Source organism: Microtus pennsylvanicus, chromosome X (genome assembly GCF_037038515.1).
Source record: "Microtus pennsylvanicus isolate mMicPen1 chromosome X, mMicPen1.hap1, whole genome shotgun sequence".
Classification (NCBI taxonomy): domain Eukaryota; kingdom Metazoa; phylum Chordata; class Mammalia; order Rodentia; family Cricetidae; genus Microtus; species Microtus pennsylvanicus.
This window is the reverse complement of record NC_134601.1, coordinates 125,276,100-125,300,723: the sequence shown is the minus strand read 5'-3', so window position 1 is coordinate 125,300,723 and position 24,624 is coordinate 125,276,100. Positions and strand designations below refer to the sequence as shown.

Below are 24,624 nucleotides of genomic sequence, written 5' to 3'. Positions count from 1 at the left end.
TTAACCTTAATAATCTATAATTTACTAGAGCAAATGGTAAAATAAAATATTAAGATAGAAAAAAGATTCCATAATACAAAATATATGATCATAGCTATATAAGATAAAGCAAATATATGTGAAATCATATAAAAAGAACTTAAACGCCAAACTGTCACGACATGTTTCGCTTGAACAAGGACAAAGGTAGAGAGGGCGATGTGGTGATTATTTTTATACAGCAGCTTTAAATACTTTTGTTAGTGCCAATAATTTCTGGCAAGAATGTTTTCAATGCACTACTTAAAATCAAATGTAAAGTTATAATTGCTTGCAGTGCTGGAGATGGAACTTGAGCCTCAAATATGTTTAGCCAACTTCTCATAACTGAATGACTTATATCTCTGATCTCAAAGTCAGAATTATTTTAAGAAAGAAAAATAACATCCTATTGAAGAAAAGGCATCAGGGGTGGTGGCTCATGTCCATACTCTTAGCATTAGAGAAGACTGCAGCAGGAGAATTGCCATAAACTGAAGAATTCTAGGCCAGTCTGGGTTTCAGGGTCTTCAACCAACCAACCAACCAACCAACCAACCAACCAACCAACCAAAACAAGAAGAAATAAAATAATAAAAACAAATAGGAAGAAGGAAAGGCATTTCTTTTATAATTGAGGATTTTCAGAATAACATATATAAAAGCAATTTTTAAAAATACACGAGACCTGGCTGGGCAGTGGTAACACAGCCTTTAATCTCAGGACTCAGGAGGCAGAGGCAAGCAAATTTCTATGAGTTTGAGCCCAGCCTGTTCTACAGAGAGAGTTCCAGAACAGTCTCCAAAGCTACAGAGAAACCCTGTCTCAAAAAACCAAAAGCCAAAAAACAAATATATATGACTATATGACCTGAATGAGGACAACACCAATAAGTATGCTAACATGGAACTGGAAAATCTCACAGTCCTCACCCCTAGACAAAAAACTATAGGCAAGAAGAGAGGCAGAAATAGTTTTGCTCAGGGAAAAACATACTAATTGGTTATCTAATACCAAGTGGTTGCCTCTGATAATATTTACATAGAAGTAAAACTAAACAACTGAGCAAGTTGCACTTATATATTTAAAAACGCACACACAAACACACACATATGTAACAACAATTAAAGAAACAGAGGCCATGAATTTGAGAGCGAGCAAGGGCGTTAAATGGAAATGGTTAGGAGATGGAAAGGGAAGAGGGAAATGATGTAATTACATTTCAATTTCAAAAATAAAATGTATCAAAAATATTTTAAAGAAACATGAAATAAAAATCAATCAGGCTTTATTTATACTATCTGATTAATACGAATAAATGATGATGAAGACTTATGTAATAATTTGTAGCTTCAAAGTTGCACTTTTACATACATTTTTTCCAGTTTTCAATTTGGTGGTGAGATGGGTATCACCATTGTCATTTCACAGATGAACAGAATGAAACTTAAGCCTGTTAAAGCCACTTGGCTAGTATCACCCAGGCTGTTTATAGCAAAGCTACAATTAGACTAAAATTCTTGGTTCCAAAGCTGAGGACTAGATGCAATGTTCTTTCATCTAAAGGAGATCCAGATGACATAAACGGACTAGCTGAATCTGGATACAGAATCTACATAGTTAATGGCTTTGCAAAATCTAGTGTTCATACTTGAATTTTATATATGCTTTAGTGACTTTTCTCGTTGCTGCAGAACACATTACAAAAGCAACCTAAGAAAGGAGGTGTCTACTTTGACTGACAGTTTGAGCATGGGGAAGTCCTGGCCGAAAGATATGGGATAGTTGGTCCCGTTACATCCAGAGTTAAGAAGCAGAGAACGTTGAATGCTGGTGTCCAGCTCATTTAATGCAGTCCAGGACCAAAGCCTTAGGAGCAATACCACCCATATTTGGGGTGGGTCTTCCTACCTCAGTTAACTAAGTCTAGAAAATTCCTCACAGGTATTCCCAGAGGCTTGTTTCCTAAGTGAGTCTAGGCCCTTTCAATTTGATAGGCAACATTAACCATATGTACAGCAATAGTCTTGTAGTCTGAGAGGTCCCAAGTTAACTTCTCTCAACACTCTTTCTAGTGATTTCTTCTTGAGATGGAGAAAGCATCAGAGGGAGTGAAGACTTAAATATCCTTGTTTCCCAATCACATCTTTACATTCTATAATATTTAAGGCCTAGTCTTTGTTCATTCACTTGCTCTTCATATATGTATTGATTCACTGCTATTTTGTTTATTGTGTGTGTAGAGCATGGGGTTAAAAGGAAAGACATATCATTTCTGGCTTCAGGGAACACAAAGGTCTTGGAGAAAAGAGTCAAAGGGACTAGCACTATGTGACAGAAGGCAAAGCAATGCTGCCCTGCTCTCAACTGCTGTCAGCACTACTGTCATGACCTTCCAGTTGCATTTTGTCTTAGTTTTTTTCTGGTGCTGGGATCAAACCCTCTGACCAAAAGAAACACAAGGCAGGAACGCTTTATTTCAACTTAGAGTTTCAAGCTACAGCCTACCATTTCAAGAAAGTCACAAATTTCAGAGCTTGAGACAGCTAGTCACACCGCATCACAGTCAAGAATGGAGAGAAAAAAAGATTATCTTTTATAGTGAAATATCTGCCCATTATTCTGCCCCATGCCTGACTGTAACCTCTCATCTTCTCCCCCCCACAACTGCCGCAGTCCTCAATGAGAATGCTTCATTCTTTTCAACAGACAGCCACAGCACTAGGAATAACATTCAAACTAACATTCAAACTTCAGAAGGTCAAGGCATCCATGACCTGAAGCCTGCCCTTTTCCCCCCAACCTTATTCCCTCTTCTTTAGCTACTATGTTCCCTAAGAGTTTTCTTAGCTCAAAGACTTAACATAGTTTGCTCCATCTAACTGGAAAGTTCCTCTCGTGACCAGTGAACCTTTATCGGTTATCTCATCACTTCAATAACACACCCAGGAAAGGCTGTCCCCGTCTTCTCTCACTTATTTTCACAATCTGCTTCCATTATCCATTGTCTAGCCCTACATCTTGCTCTGTATCCTGAATCCCATGCAACTCTCTATGTGACTTTATCCCTCCATCTGTCTGGCTTGTGTTGGGCTCAGGCACTGGAAAGCCTCAAGAAGAGATGCAAGGGTTTCAAGCATCCACGTGTTTTCACTCCCTCTCTTGGGTGTCACTCCAGGTCCAACCTCCTGCCAGCAGCACCAGCACACCAGTTTTCACTGGCACATTCTCTTCCCCTTCCCCTCCACCACACAAGCAAATGAGCATGTTTCCTGTGTTCCCTTGATTCTGCCTCATCTCTAGAAACAGCTCCTTTACCAGCACAGTTTTTGTTTTGTTTTACCTTGTGAAATGAATTCTCTGTCCAATCAGCATTCAGGCATTTGTACTCCTCAGTCTACAGCACCTGCCCTTCCTGGTATTTCCTCCACAACACCCAATCATTTTTCTTAATGAATTCTCTGTCCAATCAGCATTCGGACATTTGTACTCCTCAGTCTACAGCACCTGCCCTTCCTGGTATTTCCTCCACAACACCCAATCATTTTTCTTTGAAATCTTACCATATTTAATAAATGTATGTATGAATATCCATATTTGGATACTTTAATACCTGTCACCTGATCTGAAAGTATCTTATATCTCCCACAGGACCTACGGTTGATTTGCTAATAACAATTAAATTCATTGATTAAAGGGTAGAAAATAATCACCACTGTAGAAAAAAATAACCAGAGCACTTCATGAAATAAATCATAATTTAAAACACCAGTGTTAACACTAACTATCCTTTCAGGTATCATTTATATAATTCATTACTGGCGAAGTTTCCTTGACTTGTAGAGCACCAGAGACCGTGAGGAGGAGACACAGCATTCCCTCCTGAGTGTGAAGACGGTTCTAGGTGCCACTTTCCTGGAGCTGCCTCTTTCAACTAAGGATCGTTCTTCTCTCCCTTTGGGAGAGGGAGAGGGAGGGAAAAAAGAAAAAGAAAAGCCAAAAACAAAAGCAAACAAAACAAACCCCAAACAAACCAAATAACAAAACAAACAAACAAACAAACAAACAAACAAACAAACAAAAAACAGTGTTAACCAGGCACAGTCGTGCACACCAAGAGAGCAATAGAAGTTCCAGACCATGAACTTGTGGGGCTTGTGTATGCCAGGGTCACCAAAATGTGCTCCTTCTGTTCCTCTACTGTAAAAATATATACTTGACATTTCCAAGAAAAGAATTTGGTTCAGCTTATATCATAGTCATGCTCAGTAGAGAACTAGCAAACACAGGTATGCCATTAAAGTTGAGTATACTGGAGTGGAAACAGGTTGTGGATGTGTGATTCAACTGCCTTTTGTTCACTGCCTCATTTGTACTATACTCTGCTGAGCACAGAAACAAGAGTTGTTTTCATTTGAAAGCTCATAGACTATTGGATAAGATAGAAGGAAGCATAGCGAGAATGGAGCACATGAGAAACATGAGCCATTGGTACAATAGGGTCAAGAAGACAAGTGCTATTAAGGGATGAGCTTTATCAGGAACACATTTGGAAGTAAGATTATATTTCGATTTTGTTCAGAAAACAAGATGCTCTAACGATAATCTATTCTGTTTCCCCCCTATTAACTCTTTAAGTATGACAAGAAGGAAGACACATGTAAGGCAAATAGGTTGCCTTGAGGTAATGCCTCTGCTCAGATAAAATGGTACAGTTGGTACTGGCAGGTAAAGAGGCAAGGACATGAAAATTGCCTGGCTTTTATTACAAGACTCTAAATCTGTGAGTCCAGATTTAGATAAAAGCTGATCAAAGCGGACAGTTTCCAAAGCTCTTGGCTGGAGTTTCTGGGAACTTAAAAATTCCTGTGTTTAGAAAAGCACACATAGTATGCATATTGTCAAGTGTGATACACTTGTGTGCAGCGCTGGGTGGAGAATATGTGGTTATAATGTGACATTTGTAATCCACAAGGTAGCAGTCACATTTACTCACGGGCCTGGAATATACAGAAATAATCCAAAACCACTTTTCGTTGAAATATTTTTAACCTCATATAAAGGTAAAATTATTTCTACAAATAATTATATCATTTTCATGGTGTTGGGAATGAGTTGCTCTAGCTCAGAGAACTCACAGTAAACCACAAATTATTCTGATTAGATACAAATAAATTCTGAGGTCCTGTCTTTGCTCACTCATTAGACTAGGGGTCAGTAATCTTTTTGGACATATGGGGCCAGATAATTAATAACTTAGATTTTGTGAACCATATGATTTCCCTTGCCACAATTCAACATTATTATGGTAAGTAAAAACAGCCACAGATAATATGTAAATGAATGGGTGTGGCCACAACCCAATAAAAATTTGATTACAAAAGTATGCTTCAATCCAGATTTGACCTATGGGCTGTAGTTTGCCAGGCTTGTTCCAGACTACAGAAAAGGGAAGGGTGGGGGGTAGGGGGTGAACTACAAACCAGAAAGACAGCTTGATAAGAGGTAGTAGAAGTAGACCAATTGTGGCAGTGCCATAATAGCATCAAAAGGAGAATATTCTATTTATGATCCATTCTAAGGTAAGAGCAATCATCAACAAACTCCAGAACTCTTATTATCATTTTTTTCTTATAGCTTATGCCAGATTTTTTCTTACACTTTATCAAATTCTTTATTATGAAAATGTACTTGAATAATTTGCTATCTGCTATAACTACTGTGCAAAAAGATTTCCATTTTGATCAAAATATATAGATATCTATCTCAGCAATAAGAAGCTAATTATAGTAGGGATGAGCCTTGAAAACATTAGGCCTAGTGAAGGAAGCAGGCCAGGAAATGATAAATAGTTTATGATTCCACAGATAGAAAAAATCCAGAAGAGGCCAACGCAGAGAAACAGGAAGCAGATTAGTGGTTGCCACAGGCTGTGGAGAAGGGGAGGTGGGGAGGAAGGGCTAATGCGTACAGGATTTCACTTTCGAGTGAGGAAAATGTTTTAATTAGGCATTGGTGATGACTGCAGAACTCTCTCTCTCTCTCTCCTCCCTCCCTCCACCTCGCTGTCTCATTATTTTTATTAGCTTGTAAAGCGTGCAGAAGCCTTTTTTCACTCTGAAATCCACTGCAGTGCATATGCTCAGATGGGTGCCATCTTTCCAGACAGCAATTGGAGGCAATAAGAAAACACAACAGAAATGAGTAGGAAAAGAAGACGTCAAAACTCAAGAATAGAGAAAAAATATTTCTGCTTCTCGGATGGTCCCCTGTTTTTCAAGAAAAGTACAAAAGAATTTTAGTTGTGTCTTGAGAGCAATTGGATATGATTACCATGCTTTGAATAGATGTATGAAATTCTCAAAGAATAGGTAAGTAATATAAAAAGATTAACAAGAAAATTCCTTGCCTTCCAACGTCTTTGTGGTAGTTGATGTGTTTATGAGTTAACAGCTGATATGCCTGGAACTAAGAGCTTTTCATATGTTATCAATTGAGGACAATTCTGCAAAATCATGCATTATAAAGCCCATTTTACAGGTGAACAAATTGATTGACAAAGGCTTTATTTTTTTTCCTCAATCCTTTCTAGTTTAATAGATTTCCTGCAGTAGTTTACTCCAGTAAGAGAATAGTGTTAGCCTGAATCTCACTCTCTGGACATTGCTCAGCGATTTGATCGCCCCTGGAAGGGGATCGCACAGGCAGCCCTGCAAGCATGTTCATAATGTCACCATCTGGATTTTCCAACTAGGCTCTCTGCTCCCTCTACAAACCAAAACTATCAAAAGGATCTATTTCAAACTCAGATCAGCCCACGTTCCTCCCCTGTTTTAAAAGCCAAGTCCCAAATCCTAGTTTAGAAGGGCTTGGTTGGCCTGCTTCCACTCCCTATCACATCTGCCACATCCTGCCTTTGCCCTTCCTGCCCCAGCCCATGGCCCTGCCTACCCACACAGCCTTGGCAGTTTATGCCAAATGATGCTTCTGCCTGGAATGCCTTGGGCAGAAAAGACTGCTTTCCCATAGCCTCCTAAAGATACCATCTTTGTCTACTTCTCTAGCCACAAATCACCCTATTTAAATGCTGTGTCAAGCTCTTGGCATGTGTCATTTCCATTTGCACCTCTCTTCTCTTCATTCGTTCATTCTTTCTTTCTCTTCCCTCTTCTTCCTCCTCTTCCTTTTACTCCTCCATATTCTCCTTCCCTCTTTCTCTCCCTGCCCCAGACTCTTCTTTCTTCTCTCTTCTTTCTATTTCTTCTTGCTCCTTGGCCTCTTTCTCCCTAAACCTCTTGCTTCCTTTCCCTGTGTAAAATACACACTATGAGAACATGAACTCGGGGTTGTTTACCTGCCCCTGGCCCATTTTAAGCACTCAAATATTTGTCGAAAGAATTAACGAATGCCAATGAAACTTGGCAAGGGTTCTGTGTTTTGCTAAATGATTAAAGCTCTAAATCCCACAGCACATAGTTTTGGCTCTGCAGAGAAATAATCCATAAATAGGACTAATGACCACAAACTTCAGAAGGCCCTAACCAACAATGACCATTTACAACTACCCCCACCCAGAGACAAGTTTAAGCTTGATGTGAGTTTTTATTACCTTCTCATAAACCCCTGAATCATATGCTTTACAGGGCAAGTGCTAATGCAGTCATAATTATATTGGTGTGAACACATTGTCATAGAAATGTAGAAAACATAGGCATAGGCATTTAAGAGAAAGCAGCTGCTCCCAACCCAAGAGCAACCGTCGCATAGAAACGGGCCAGCAAGCACACAGCTAAGGAACTTAAACTGAGTGACTGAAGTGACACACCCTATAAATCATAGATTAAGATGACAGTTTGTCCCAGTACCTCAGAGCAACCAACTTGCTGCCCAGAGAGTTCTGTGCATTTCGGTAAATCTGTAATTAAGATATAGACATCACTCTCCCCCGATAGTAATACCCATTCTTGTTTAATTAACCCAGGCACTAAAAAGTGGTAACTTCAGTCTGTGGGTGATTTCCTTTCTATTTTTCTTTGGAAGCAGATCAAGAAACAAGAAGAGACATGACCTCATTATAAATTCAGCCTTTACTTAGTTTTCCCCCTTTAATCTTTGAAATAACAATTGCTCCATTAAGACACTCAAAAGTGAAAAATGTCAAGCCCTTGACCTTTTCTCAATTCACACTCATGCTGAGGCAATGAACACCCCCCTCCCTCCTCCCCTCAGCATGAGTACATTCTCCAGACTCAGCCATGATTCTAGGTCAGGATTTCTACACCTTAGAACTACTGACATTTTGAACCAGATAAATCTTTATTATGAAAGCTAACTTGTGTCTGGTAGGATGTTTATCAGCATCTCTGGTCTCTATTTATAAGATTACAACAGTACTCAAGGCTTGAACAACTAAAACTGTTTCCAGATATTCCAAAATGACCATCATAATGCAAAAACACCCTCGGTTGAAACCACTGTTCAGGACACGGTAGTATCAAAACTTTTTTATTGTGTGTGAGTTGTGCTTAATGTTCCTTATTGTACTGAAATCGCATGTGGCTAGAATTGCTCTTATAGGAAGAGTTCTTGAGATTTATTGCACAATTTGATTCACTCATTAAATACTGTATGCCAAGATTACACCCTTTAATAAAAACAACCAGTGTTCATAAGTAATCTCTTCTGAGTCTGAGCATTTTTTGGATTGGGCAGAACAACTTTAAACCAAGTTTCAAATTAGACATTTGAAGATCATAATATTTGTATGAAGAATTCTTTTCTGGAAAGAAAATGGAGGGCTGGTTTTAGTTTGAAACCAATGAAAAAACAAGTCATTTGTCTCTGTCTTTTGCTAAAACAACCAACCCTAATGACAGTGTACTGAAAAAGCAGAACTAGCCTTGGTATCAGCCTTATGAGAGTTTACAACTCCACAAAGTCCATTAATCAGCAAGCAACCTATAAAGCCAACCTAAAGAACACATGTTGTTGGAGAACTGCCTCATTTTCTTGCCTTGGTTACAATCCAAGAGCAAATCCTCCAACTCTAAATCTCACTACCATAAAATGTCTTATCTGCTTCTCCTCAGGAAAGGCCATCAACAAAATCTCCATACACTGTTTTCCCAAAAAGGAATGAGGCTAAATATTTGTTCACCAAGAGGCACTAGGTGGGAAGAAACAATGAACAAGAAAGCTACCATAAATCTTCTTGGGCCTCCTCTTGTAAAGCTGACATGGATTTAGAAAAAGCTTTTCTTCAGTGGTTTCATAAACTTTACAATTTGCCCAGGCATAATTTATTATAACTGAAATAGTACAATTTAAAAGCTGTCCATAATAATATAGGCTATTTGACATCATATATGATGTTGGTCAGTGTAACACACTTCTATGACATAGTCACAGTATCACAGGGTCATTTGATTTTTGCTTGCTTTAACCATTTTCTTGTATCACACACAGAGAGACAGGCAGACAGTCAAAGACTGTCAAAGTAATGCAGTTTTTTTGAAGCTTGAACCCAGAACCTCAGGTATGTTAGGCAAGGACTCTGCTACTGAGTTACAACCTAAATCCTTTGTTTTGATTTGTATATGAAAAGTCTGCCATTGACTCTTGAGTTTGGATATTTGATCCATGTTGGTAATGCTGTTTGGGGAGATAGCAGAACTTTTAGGAAATAGAGCATTCTCCTCCTCGTTGGTTTTCTTAGGGTTTTAGGGGTGGAAGGAGGACACAAATACAGAGTTATTTGGTAAGAGGAGCCTCGTCTTAGAAAATGCCTCCATCAGATTGCGTGTAGGCAAATATTGTGGATATTACTTTAACTATGTAAAAATGTGTTACATTTTGTTTATGTTGTGGAATATTACTTTAACTAGGCAAAGATATGCCACATTTGGTTATGTTTAACTTATTTAATGATGTCATGATGTGTTGCTGTTTTACCTTACTTTCACAAGGCACATGATTGGTCTAATAAAAAGCGGAACAGCCAATAGCTAGGCAGTAGAGAAAAAGGCTAGGTGGGTTGGTGGGTGGAGAGAATAAATAGGAGAAAGAATCTAGGTTGGAGGAAGAAGCTAATGAGGAAGAGAAGGAAGGTGATGCCTGGGGCCAGCTAGCCAGGCAGTCACCAGCCAAGCAGACAGGATCCAGCCAGCCAGGCACGGAAGAAGCAGTGAAAGTAGGACTGTTGCATAATTAAATGAGGTCCTCAAGAGCATGTAATAAAATATAACAAAAGTTTATTGGAGATCACTCACAATAGAAAACCACTGCATGCTTCTGCTCTACACGTGCTGGGGCTGTGAACTGAACTGCTTTGAGTTCTAAAAAGGCTAGTCATTTTGGCAAGAAACTGCTCTTGCCTGGACTGCTTGATGGTTTGCTGTATGAACTGGACATGCAGGACCCACACAAAAATGACTGCTAAACTTGCCAAAAAAAAAAAAGGAAAAAAGATGAGACAGTCCTTCAGGGTCCCTGCTTCATAAAAGACTGTGACAGACATTCTATAGGACACACAAAAAATTGACTAGCAAACTGCCCATAAAGGTAAAAGAGTCTTTCAAATTTTCTGCTTCATGTAAAAGTCTTCCAGATACTATGGACCTGTAGGCTAAAGATGGATACCCCAAAGTTTAAAAAAGAGGAACTGTCCAGGCAGCAAGATGTCTCTGTCAATTCTAGAAGTGTTTATAATGGACTTGCATTTGACTTAGGTAATACTATATGGTACGGGAGAATTGTATGTATTCTGTCAATCATGTTTTAAATAAACGCTGATTGGCCAGGCGGGAAAACCAGACAGGAAGTAGAAATGATGCAATGAAAACAGGAGAATTCTGGGAAGGAGGAAGTTGATTCCTCCCACTCCTGCCCAGACCACCAAAGCAGCAGGGTGTGATCTGCCCCACTCAAAAAGGTACTGAGCCACATGGCTAACATAGATCAGAAAAATGGGTTAATCAAGATGTGAGAGTTAGCCAGTGAGAGGCTAGAGCTAATGGGCCAATCAGTTTATAATTTATGGAGACCTACGTGTCATTTTCTTTGGGGCTAAACAGTTGTGGGGTACCAGGCAGGACAAAAACCCCAACAACAAACAGGACCCTCCATGTTACAACTATATCCTTCTAGGGTTTTTGATGGAGTTAACGACAGTTATAGTTTTCCTTAATTGTGATAAAATATAAATTAAATATAAAACTTTAGACTCACAAAATAAAATAAATGATGAAATATTTTCTTTAATTTTGTCAAATACAAACAGTTAAAAATATTTTAACTGTAATTTTTGCTTAGTAAGTCTTTTGTTATATATAATTTTACTACGTTAAAGTTTAAACCTTCCTTTTCATTTAGACAGACAAGGAGAAATGATGTGGAATGTCCTTCTGTATATGTGTTGCTTTTATTGGCTAATGAATAAAGCTGTTTTGGACAATGACTTAGTAGAGTAAAGCCAGGTGTGAACTCTGAGCAGAGATGCAGAGAAAAAGATGGTGAAGTCAGGTCAGATGCCAGCCAGCCATTGAGGAAATAGACATGTAGAAAAGAAGGTAATTCCAGGGCTACGTGGCAATACATAGACTCATAGAAATGGGTTACTTTAAGATGTAAGAGATAGCTAGAAATATGCCTGAGCCATTGGCCAAACAGTGTTGCAATTAATATAGTTTCTGAGTGATTATTCATGTCTGGGTGTCTGGGAAACAAAACTTGCAGTGTCCATTTACAGAGGACATACAGAATGAAAAAAAAAGGCAAAAAGCCCTGAGGCATAACATAAATGAAGAAAACCAGGTTGGGTTAAACTATAAGAGCTGGTGGGATAGGCATAAGCTAAGGCCAACAATTTATATATAATAGTAAGTCTCTGTGTCATGATTTGGTTTTTGGTGGTCTGAGAAAGCCTGACACACAAATCTGTTGGGTAGTTTCTTAATGATTGATGTGAGAGGACCCAGCCTACTTGGGGACTATGCTGTCTCTAAGTAGATAGCTCTGTGTTGCATAAGAAAGCAAGTCAAATTCATGGAGAGCAAGCCAGTAAGCAGCACTCTTTCAAGACTTCTGATTCAGTTCTTGTTTCCAGGTTCCTGCCCTGCCCTCTCCCTCAATGGACAGTGACTTGGGATATATAAGGCAAATAAATCCTTTCCTCCTCTAGGTGCTTTTGGTCACTGTCTCTAACACAGAGACATGACTAAGATAAGCCTCAATGGAGGAAGTGGTTTACGATTGCTGTGTTTTGAGCGTTTTAGCCTCGCTTTGCTTCCTGTTTGCTCTCTGCCTCTTCTGTTTCATGCTTTGCATGTTTTCATGTTTGGCTGCTGCAAGCTGCTGCCATCATGAACCCTGCTATGCCTTTCTTGCCGTGATGGAATATGCTCTCTTAAGTCACGAACCTCTCATGTATAGATTAAAAATTCATTTTTTGCATATTATCACAACAATGAGAAAAGTAACTAACACAATTTGAAAGGATTATGATTATTTTACACCACATAACTATTTGGCATAAATGATATAATTTTTAAAGTTTTTTTTACAGAGTCCATTAGTATTATTTTTGATGATTGTTATCCTGTGTGGAACTAGCTACAAAAATTGTTTGGGGACCTTAGTGAAAAAAATTGACATAGTCTATCTTAGTACAAACTGTGTTTTCACTTTATTACTCAAGTAATTTCTTTGATATCTACTTAATACTGCTTTTCCCATAAAAACACTCAAATGAGACCATGTTCATGGTGATTTGCTGGTGAAAATGTGGCTAATTCTCAATGGTAGGTGTGTGCTTATTATTCTTCTCTTAAAATGACATCGTTTACCACAAATATGAAGGTGAGGTAGGTAGAAAGTCCCAGAATTTAGTCAAATGCCGGAAGGGGCCTTTGAAGCTGTTCTTCAGTAGGTATTTAGAGGCATGTTGACATGACAGATTCAGTTCAGGAGACAGTGACTAAATGCTTCCAAATTAACTTGGAATTTCTAAAATAACTCTTGACAATAGACGAGCATCTTATAGTTATTAAGTCAGGAAAACCAATGGCTTAAAATCCATTTGACTAAAGTGTATTCTCTCCTTATTAGATAAAAATGAACCTATCAGTATTTCTTCTTTGCAAAAATTTTATTGTTAAATTAAAGACAATTTAAAATAAATTAATCATTCTGAACTACTACATAATGAATGTAATGGAGAGCCAGGTATTGACCCTGTTTTGTCTTCTATGGTCAGATTCAAATAACTTCCAAAAGTGTGTTTAAGAACTGTGAAGACAGACAGTAAGATTTATATTCAGAGTGGGGCTGAATGAATTAAGCCTGTCCAGTTGAGAACTTCTCTTTGGCTTGCCTAGTTGTGCTATTGCAAATGGCTGGCAGAACATTTTGCAGTCCACCTGTGATCTCCAGCACAACTTCAATGTTCACTGGGAAATATGTCAACTGACTAATACTACTAAACAGATGCTCCGTGACGAAGGAGTACTACTGTATACATGACTTCATTCAGCCTCATTCAGCCCTCCACTCATCTTAACATGGAAAGAGGTGAAACAATTCCAATTTCACTCAGAGTTTAAGTAATTTCCTGGATTTATGTGGCCAGCAATGAATTGAAGCAGGCCATGAAACTTCTTCCCGCCTCTTTATGTTTCCAATACTTAGGATGAAATTCTGGACTTTGAGCATGTTAGACAAGCCCTCTACCAGTGAGCTATATCTCCATCCGATTCAATACAGTCTTGAAATGACCTACATGACCTAAGTAATGTTCCTTTGCACCTGAAAGAGCGGGACATATTCCTTAGCTTGTGAGTTGCTAGATGGATTATTTTGATTATTTTCTCAACCGTCCTATTGCTGCAACCCTTTAATACAGTTCCTCATGTTGTTCTGACCCCCAACCATAAAATTATTTTCATTGCTGCTTCATAATTGTAATTTTTCTACTGTTGTGAATTATAATGTAAATATTTTTGGAGTTAGAGGTTTGCCCAAAGGGGTCTTGACCCACAGATTGAGAACCACTAATTTGAGATGACACAGGAACTAAGATCATAAATATCCTGTCCAGCAATAGTTGGATAGGATTTTCTATGCCCTGATTTGAAATCACACTTAAGTTTGATAGAAACCAAGGCAGTAAGAGAATCATTAGTTACCAGCAGTAGTTATTAACAATTGTCATCCCTATGTGTTCCTCATAAGTCAAGGACTTACACAAAATACCATATCCCTCCTTTAAAATCTCCCCAGTGCAGCTTAGGCAATCCTAATTTCCTCTGTAGACTTTTCATCACCTGTTCTTTATTCTATCCGCACTTTAAACAAGCAGAGAGTAGGCATCACATAGTGAGCAAGATTTTAAAGTGCCTTCAAGTACAGTAGTGAGCCGCAGCCTCTCACTGCCATTCACAAACAGGAGTCTGTATTGCTATCTAATGCTTAGAGTGAGTGGACAAGGCAGGAGGTCGTACTGGCAGTTGGGCTTTCCTGATCAGGACTTGTGAATTGTGGCTGTGGCTGTGGCATGGGAAGTTCTTGGTAGTCCTCGAGAGCAATTGTTCTGAGGCTCTTTATCCCCATGATGTCTCTGCATAATTCCTTTCTTTGCTTGATTTTCCACCAGGTTCATATTTTTTGCTATAATACTTGTCTTCTTGCATTCAAGCATCTCCAGTCTAGTCTGCTTTGTCCAGAGAACAAGCCACTCAAGAGCAGGCATGCTACTCATTAGTTTGGATTGCCTCAGGGTCTGGCAGCCTTTCCTGGCATGCTTCATGCTGCCCTCTCTCCTTTTTTGCTTTATGTCTCCTGAAATTTTTCATCTGAATTCTTGAAATGTCATTGATTTAAGTATCCAACTTAACAAAAGCAACTTACCACTTATTCTCACTTAACTTTGTTTCTACTGTTAATTTAATTTCTTTTGGCATTAGACTCAAAAAGATGAAGAAGAAAGACTTTGGTATTGGGGTCTCTAGCAAGTTATAGGCTGTTGGGCATTTTTAACGTCTCCAAGTTTATCAGGTTCTTTTTCATTTGTAAAGAGATGAGGTGATGGATAAAGGAAAGAAAGAGATGAGAATTTTGCTTTCTCAGCCTATTTGATTAATTGGGCACAACACTTAGCTAATTATATTGCCTATCTCCCTCCCTCCCTCTTTTTTTCTTTTCTTTTCTTTCCTTTCCCCTTCCTTCCTTCCTTCCTTCCTTCCTTCCTTCCTTCCTTCCTTCCTTCCTTCCTTTCTTCCTTTCTTCCTATTTCAGAGACAGGGTTTCTCTGTGTAACAGTTTTGGGTGTCCTGGAACTCACTTTGTAGACCAAGCTGTCCTCAAACTCACAGAGAACTGCATGCCTCTGCCTCTGGGATTAAAGCTATGTGACACTATGGTTTATATTGCCTTTTAAATAACCATAATCAAAATACTAAGCATCTTTAAGCTGACCCTAAATGGTCCTTTTTCCCCTGGTATTTACAATATTATAATTCACCTTCTTTAACTGCTTTTTAGCTAACAAAATATGGCTACACTGAGAAGTCATTTCCATGTTTTGTCAAAAGGAAATTATGACAACTATCTTGCTTAGCAGACTCTCTGCCTAGCTGGCTTAGATGAAGTAAAACGGCATGTTAGAAAGGTCCATACAGCAAGGAGAACAAGGAGTGGAGGGTGGCCCCCACACCAACATCCAGTGACCAAACAGAGTTCTCTACCCAAAAGCTCTTGTGGACTGACCCCATCCAACCACCCCATGAGTCAGCTCAGGAAGACATTCTTTACCAGCTGGGCCTCCAGATGAGATCCCAGGTTGCACAGAACATGTCTAGACCCTTAGCTGTAGGCACAGTGAAGATGTGCCATGACTCATGATTCATAAAATCTGTAAGATAATAAATGTGAAGTATTTTACATCTCTAAATTCTGGGACAATTTCTTGTTCACTTTCCTCAATAGAACCTTTGTGTACCAATTACGCTGTTTTATGTCCTCATCATATGGGAGTCTGTTTCTAATGCCTTGTTTGTCTTTGAGGTTGAGAGATTTCTCTTGTCTTTTGGAATGCCTTGAATTTTCTTGCTGAAAGCTGGGTGTTATGAGTTGTGTTCTAGGAACTTAAGTAGATAGGCTTTTATTGTGAGGCTATATGATGATCTGGCTAAGAGTTGGGATACCTTTACTGTTTACTACAAGTAGAAGTGTTAGAGCTTCCAATTTTTTGAAGTATCCTTGCTGTTCATTATCACGGTCTCTATGTTTCCCTAGAAACTCTTCCTTAGGGTTTGAACATTGAAGTTATTTTACTTTTTGTAATCCACCTTCATGATGTGGAGATACAGTTAGGTGAAGGGGAAGCGTTCTGTGATTCTCTGATTATGATTTTGCCTGTGACCCTGAAGTGTGGACCACCGTGAGTGCTTCTCAGTTTATATTGTCACCTGTAGGTGAGACAGAAAATCTAAAAGCCAGATAGAAATAGGTGATATTCCTTTCACTAAGTCAGATAAGGCATTCTTTTATTCCCCCTTGTTGCTGGGGCTTGTTTTGATGGATGCTCTGGGCCCATTTGTAAGAGCCAGTTTGTATTTCACAATGGTTACTTTCCCCCTTGATCTAGCCAAGTTCCATGTTTATTTTTTTTTTCTGATCTTCACCATAAGACTGGTAGAAAGTTTCAAGGGATAACCTGGGAAAGGATTATACCTAGTTATACTATGCACCCTGCAGTTTTGAATCTTTCAAGGTATCTTACAACCAGCCAACAGAAATTCATTGAAGTTATCATTTAAATGTTCCCTGCAACTGAGTCTAACAGCTTTTGCTTCTGGGAAAATAATCTATATTCTTTAGATATTCCTGCCTCTCAGGTTTTAGAGGTTAGCGTCAGAACTGTGACCCCAATTCTCTCATGGATTTAAGACAAGATGTTGGTTTTCTGATTGGTCTTTTTTTTTTTATCTTGTTGGGATAACAGAAATCATGACTTCTAAATTCTTTACATGTTGGAATAGTAACCAGATGTGTCTAATGTTACTATATTTCAGATTTATGAATACATTATATTCTTCTCAACTGGAATAATATATGAATCTAAAGATCTAGAGCTCCAGTTACCCAAAGTATTGCTGTCATGACACTGAAGTTCCTTATTCAAATCTTATTGCATGAAACAAATAAGAAGCATATCAACAACTGCTTCTTTAGGAAATTACAAATGTTAACATAGTTCCTTTAAAAAATATTCCCATCAAGTTGCCTGACAAGTAAGCTGAAATAGGAAATGAAATATTTCCTCAAATCTAAGTGGTGAAAGAAGGATGGAATTATTTTCTACTTAGAAATGAAAGAGACATTTACTTAGAACACTCATTAAAAAAATCAGTCCAGGAACTTCAAAGGAAAGATAGCAATGAACAGTTTACTGCTTTTCTCTTGCTTTATAAAAAATTGCAAAACGTTAGTAAATGAAGATATGTTTTATTATTTCATGGGGATGCAGACTTGAAGATAGGGTAGACTCAACTAGTCAACTTTCTCTACACTCAGGGATTCACATCACTGAGATGAAAACACTGGTAAGCCTGGAATCTCATCTACAGTCCCTGCAAAAGGGTCTGCTTCCATGGTGATTCTAGTCATTGGTTTACCCTGGATCTTCGAGTTTGTTGGACTGAGGTCTCCATTTACATGCTTCTGTCATAGGATGATTGCTCACCAATTACATGCTGCTTTTCTATCTTTGGTATGATTCTGTCCATCCTTAAAGTCAAATGTGGTGATACTCAAGATTATTTTTTATACTTCCAGTCTCTCTGACTTCTGTCCCAGGCAAAGAATGTTCTCTGCTTTTAAGGTTCACAAGATAATGCCACACCTACCTAGAAGATATGTCTATTAAGATAAGCTATGCTGTACAAACTAATGCAAATATTAGAGCGATATCTCAGTATTCTCAGGTCGATCACCATCATCTCAGCATTAATGTGGGGCATCTTTAGAGATGGTTCTAGAAACTTTATGCTTCAAAAATATCCTTACATGAGACATCTAGAAAATTCAATGTACTGGAAGCTTTGCTAAGAGCAAGGCAGTTTAATCTGCCTAAGTGAAGAAAGGATGGGTCATGTAAAATAGGGCATCCACAGTGGATTCAACCATGCAAGAAACTATCCCTAAAACATTACTGGGGGGCAGTTTGAGTTGGGTGATGTAAGTGTACCATCTTTTCCCTCAGATAAGTATGAATTACACAAAGGGGGAAGTCCATATTGGCTCATTGCGTGCATATGCTTACATTCTACTGAGTGTTATGGTATTATACTTTATATATAGTTGGAAAAAGATTGACAAGGAAACTAAGTGATTTAAATCACAGAACTTACTCAAACAAATTTACTAATTAAAAAAAATTTTTGACCTGATGAACAACACCAAAAAAATCATTCAACTTGTTTTTTTCTTTCTCTGTCTGTTTCCCTTTCTCTTTCAGTAATGCTAAAAATCTTTCTAGATCGGGAACTAGCTCAATATCAACTCCTTAAGTCTTCTTTCTGGGCATCACTAAGAAGGATCCAAGTCACATTCAGGGATGCACTGCTCACTTCAGTCTTGCTCTGTCTGATCAGATTGGCCATGACTCCTAAGTCTGGATTTTGTGTCCTTTCCGAGAATAGTACAACACTGAATTTAGTCCTCGTGGCTGTCAGTTTGGCATGCGCTGAAAGAAGTGTCATGGCAATCACACTCAAGTCCCCACTGAATCAATGTGTAGAGATAATCATGAACTGTGCACTTTGAATGTTCAGCAATGATCAATAGGCAAGTAAGTTTCTTCTCATGTTTCCTCTCTGACTTTAGGATTTTAATAAGAAGTTTTTCTTTCTAACCTAAAGGGCTTTCAGACAACAACTGGCCTGTTACTGGAGACTAGATTTGAAACTACTGGGATCACATCTACCTGCAGGTTCCACCAGCACTGCAGACACATTTCATCCTATAACTGAAAAATAGATTTGATTATATTCCATTGTATCAGAGCCTCCACTTAGGTCTCCTGAGAGAGAAATCTGAAGAGAAATCCTGGCAGCAGGGAGGTGGGCTGGTGGGTTTTTTTTTTGTCCCTCCACAGATGCTTACAGAGAAACTGAAAAGACGGAGGTAGATGTTTATAAAGGGGGTCAACTCTCTTCCTTGCGGATTTCGAAGTCAGAATGAGATATGGGTAGCACAGAAAAATAAGACACAAAACCAAAGGAATGATTCCTGTCTTGAAACAGCTTGGAGGGAGCATAAGTAGGAATTTGCCTACTCCAACATTCCAGGTTCTTGAAGTACAGGTTAGTTGTGTACTCAGAAAATCCATGGGAGTAGACATATTCATCTTGATTGTTATAAAGCCCAGAAAAGTGAATGACTTGCCCAGGTTACATAGCTGGTAAATGCAAGAGTGATGACTTGAACTTGATCTGATTATGCCATGAGGTTTCATTCTTTTTTGTGCTTGTCCTAAGAAACACATTCTTTTGTTCTCTTTAAGTATGAACTGAGTTTATGGGTTTTATGATTCCTCCAGAAGGACAGAATATATGAATAATCTAAGACTCCCAGAATTGATTCAGGCAGTGACATTTTCCTGTGGGTTTATGCTATAAATATTATTTCCCTCATGGAATGCTTTGATGCTAAGATGATCACTTATCAGAGTTATCTTAGCCTAGAAAATCCAGAGTTAATGCACCAAGTGCAAAGGTAGGTAAACTTTTCTGTAAAAATCTTAGATAGTTCCTAGTTTTGGCTTCATGGGCCTAGCAATCCCATTGCAACTAGCTTGCTCTGCTGTTGGGCCATGAAAAATGCCAGAGACAATAATATAAAGTCAGTGGGTATGGCTGTGTTCTCATAACACTCTCTTTATGAACACTAAAGTTGGAAATTCATATTACTTTCACCTGTCATAAAATAGTACTTCTTTTGAAGCTTTTCAAACTTGGAAATAAAAGAACCATTTTTGGTCGAGAGTCATGAAAACAGACAAAGAACTAGATTTAACCGTGAGTCATAGCTTGCTAATCTTTGCTGTAGGGAATCACTTTGCATTTTATTTTGCCCTATGTATGGTATGATTTAATTTGAGAAAACTCACATAAGTAGAAGAGGCATTGAAACTACTTAATAAGCACTACTGTATGCAACTTGAAATCACATTAACACAAACTGTTGGTTACTAGGCTTGCTCAAGATTAATTTTTAATACTTTTAAAAGAATATTTCATTTCTTTATTTTCCTGAATGTATTTAGTTGTGTGTACGTGTGTGTGTGTCTGTGTCTGTATGTCACAGGGTTGGAATTAGTTCTATCCTTTCACCATGTGACTCCTGGGGATTGAGCTCAGGTTGTGTAGGTTTGGCAGCAAGCAGCTTTAACAACTGAAACATCTCACTGAAAAAGATTCTCTCTCTCTCTCTCTCTCTCTCTCTCTCTCTCTCTCTCTCTCCTTGCATTTGATTGTTTTGATTTTTCAGATGAGGTTTCTCTGTGTAGTCCTGGCTGTCTAGAACTCACTCTGTAGACCAGGCTGGCCTTAAACTCATAGAGATCCACCTGCCTCTACCTCCTGAGTGCTGGGGATTAAAGGCCTGTGCCGCTGCCACCACCACCACTTTGCTAAGAATGTTTTCTTTTAATGAGAAGCTTTTATTGTTATAATTGCTGATCATATGCAATTGTAAGATATAATATAGAGTCTTAACTGAGGTCATCCTTGTGGATTCCTGGGAATTTCTTTAGTGCCAGGTTTCTTGCTAGCCCTATAATGGCTCCTTCAATCAAAATATCTCTTTCCTTGCTTTCTCCATCTTTCTCTGTGCTTCCTCCATCTTGACTATCCCGTTCCCTCAAGTTCTGCTTCCCCTTCCTTCTCCACTCATCTTCCCCTTCCACCTTCCCTACTTTCCTTATCCCCATGCTCCCAATTTTGTCATGCAATCTTGTCTATTTCCCCTTTCTAGGTAGATCTATGTATGATTTTTTTAGGGTTCATCTTGTTACTTAGCTTCTCTAGAATCATGAACTATCAGCGCAATATTCTTTGCTTTATAGCTAGAAATCAATTATGAGTGCGTATAAACCATGTTCATTTTTCTGGGTCTGGGTTACCTCGCTCAGGATGTTTTTTTTTAGTTCCATCCATTTGCATGTAAATTTCAAGATGTCATTTTTTTAAACTGCTGACTAGTACTCTAATGTGTAAATGTGCTATATTTTATTTATCCATTCTTCAGTTGAGGGGCATCTAGGTTGTTTCCAGGTTCTGGCTATTACAAATAATGCTGCTATGAACATAGCTGAACAACTGTCCTTGTAGTATGATTGAGCATCTTTTGGGTATATTTCAAGACTAATATTTCTTTGTTCTGAGTTAGGTTGTTTCCCAATTTTCTGAGAAACCGCCAAACAGATTTCCAAAGTGGTTGTATAAGTTTGCATTCCCAGCAGCAATGGAGGAGTGTTCCCCATGCTCCACATCCTCTCCAGCATAAGCTATTATTGGTGTTTTTGATTTTAGTCATTCTGACTGATGTAAGATGATTTCTCAGAGTTGTTTTGATTTGCATTTCCATGATGGCTAAGGATGTTGAACATTTCCTTAAGTATCTTTTGGCCATTTGAGACTCTTCTGTTGAGAATTCTCTGTTTGGTTCTGTACCCCATTTTCAAATTAGGTTACTTTGTATTTTGATGTTTAGTTTCTTGAGTTCTTTATATTTTTTGAGATCAATCCTCTGCCTGACATGGGGTTGGTTAAGATTTTTTCCCACTCAGTAGGCTGCCTTTTTGTCTAATTGACTGTGTCCTTTGCTTTACAGAAACTTCTCTATTTTAAGAGGTCCCATTTATTCAAAATTCAAAAAATGATATAATATAGAAATGACATTTACCTTCTTTCCCAGTTTCTCTCTACAATTTAGTGCTATTTTGTTAAACTATAATACAATATTTCAACCAGAATGCTGAAACAGATTCAACCTGTCAGTTTTATTGAGATTTCCCTAGTTTTCTAGTACTGATGTGAATATATATGCACATACACGTGTTTAGCTCAATCCCTACAAAGACCCCTTATGTTACCCCTTTAAACACAACCATCTCCCTCACTTTTCCAATACCTACACCTAGGAAACCATTAATTGTTTTCTATTTTTATCTTTTTACCCTACCCAATCAAATTAAGAAAATTATAGAGTATGTAGCCTTCCAGCATTGACATTTTATTAGTCAGAATAATTCACTGGATATTCCTCAAGGTTGCTAGACATGAATAATCCATTCCTTCTCACTACTCCATAGTATTCTTCAGTAAAAAGGTATCAAAGTTTGTTTAACGCTTTACTTGTTGGAGAATATTTGGGCTGCTTCTAGGTTCAGGCTCACATAAATAAAGCTTGCATGAATGTTTGTGTACAGGGTTTTGGGACAATTTCATTTCTTTGAAATAAATGCCAAAGTGTGCATTTGAGGTACGTATATAAGTACATAACTATGATTATTTAAAAATTCCTTGTATATATTTAATATGCTTTAATAAAGCATTACCACAAAACACTACAGACTAAAACATGAAAATTCTTTTAAAATTCCCTGAAATTTTGCACTCTCATTTTCTAGATTCAGAAATCCAAGAGGAAAAAAACTTAACTGCACCCTCAAAGAGTTGGTAACCAGGGACAGAATGGTCAGTTTTAACTGAGTCGACAAGAAATCACTTCTGCCTTTCCTGTTCTCTCATCTCAACATGCTGTACCCATAAAACTACTATACAACAGAGCTGCCAACAATACATAGCTTCTCAACATGAAAGGAAAAGCAAGGGTAGCTTGGCTTTGTGGACTTTATGAAATCATGTTCTTGTCACAGGCTCCCCTAATGGAGTCTTGTGAAACTGCCTCACTGCAAAGACAATTGATGAGCGACAGAAAAGTGTGAACATGCAAACACATTTGGAGCACTCTAGGGTGTACATGGGAACTAAAAACTAAAATCTTTCACCAGGCCCCCGGGTTTCTGCAGCTGTGTGGTTCAAAGTTGCCTGTAGTCATATGAGAGTGTTGAGCTTGTTTTAATAAACTGCAGTTTCTCTAATCTTAATCTCGCCAGAGAAGTTATCTGAATGGTCTAAAGAAGAACCCTTTTAATATCTACCTTACACTTGGCACTTGGTTTGCTCACTACACTGTCTACTACCTCATGTTGGTGTATACCATATTTAATTCTCCTCCACATATAGGAGGTATTGTAACTCTGTGAGTATATCCGACACCAACGCTACAAAACAGAGTTTTCTTATCAACAGTACCACATCACCTGCAAGCAGGTTAGACATGCAGACTTTTAGACCCTATCTCAAGACCAGCTATAGTAGTTTTTGCAGACAAGGCTCAGTAGTCCGCTTTTCTCCAGTAGTTCCTACCTGAAAATTCTGAAGCTTGCTATGATACAGTTCTGTCTTCAATCACCTCAGAACCTTTCATGTAGACACCAGAAATATAGATCACTGAGCATGAAATCATACTAATAAAGCCCAAATAGCAGGAGCGGAGCGATGACTCAGCAGTTATAAGGGCACTTGTCAAGCTTCAGTTTCCAGACCTCACATGGTGATTTACTTTTAGAACACAAGGTGGACACACATAGATGCAGGAAAGACAATTAATAAATAAAAACTAAAACAAAAAACTTAAAAGCCCAAACATTAAGACATTGTCATCATTTTCTGTCAATTATGCAGTCTTTTTGAGGTCAATATTAATGTTAGCATAAACCAGAATTATTGCTTAGGACAGTCAATAGATCATACCTTTCTTCATTTATGTTATATTTGTTATGTTTTAAATAAAAAAATTTTGTTTACATTCTATTTAGCACCTACTTAAAATTCTTTATCAAACCATAATTTCCTTGAGGGCAGGAAATGTGTATCCCCATAGCCTAATAAATACATGTGTAATAAATGGTTGCGGAGCAAACGAGTGTAATACGTTGTATTATAGTTGCTTCATCCAATATACAGTGCACTTTCATGTTGGAGAAGATTATATTTTGTTCATGCTGAATTCTTCTCACTATATTTAAATAGCTACCAGACATTCCTGAACATACTAAGGCTAATAATTATAAATAATAATAAAAAATTAACTACACTACATCAATACCTAAATAAACAGCATCTTTGGTGTTATCACACAGAATCTAAATAAACTTACTGTGGTCATTATTCCCAAGTAATGTGGGGCAAACTAATTTAGTAAGTGCCATGTTGGATATTATTTAACAGACAACATTACCTGAAAATGACACTTTGAAGTATATTCAGGGAGATTCATAGATGAGCACAGGTATCTCGACAGAGACATCTCTTATCAAAAAGATCCTTTAGAGGGAAATGTAGGAGAAAGGCAGCACTGGAAACCCATCCAAGTGATGAGACGTGCTCTGACTTCTACAGAGATGTTTGTTTATTTATTTATTGTACTCTAAGAAAGCAAATTATATGACCTTACTAGATGATTCGAATTAAACTGTCAAA

General features: G+C 38.1%; 1 protein-coding gene and 1 non-coding gene across 2 annotated transcripts in view; one reads left to right on the top strand and one right to left on the bottom strand.

Annotated features, from left to right (window-relative positions):
* Mid1 (midline 1) overlaps positions 1-24,624 on the bottom strand; it is a 336,875-nt gene that overhangs the window by 298,886 nt on the left and 13,365 nt on the right. The gene's annotated exons all lie outside the window — the stretch shown is intronic.
* On the top strand, positions 3,800-4,005 carry LOC142841926 (small nucleolar RNA U3). Its single transcript, XR_012909157.1, has one exon. It is a non-coding gene; the product is annotated as a small nucleolar RNA U3 (small nucleolar RNA).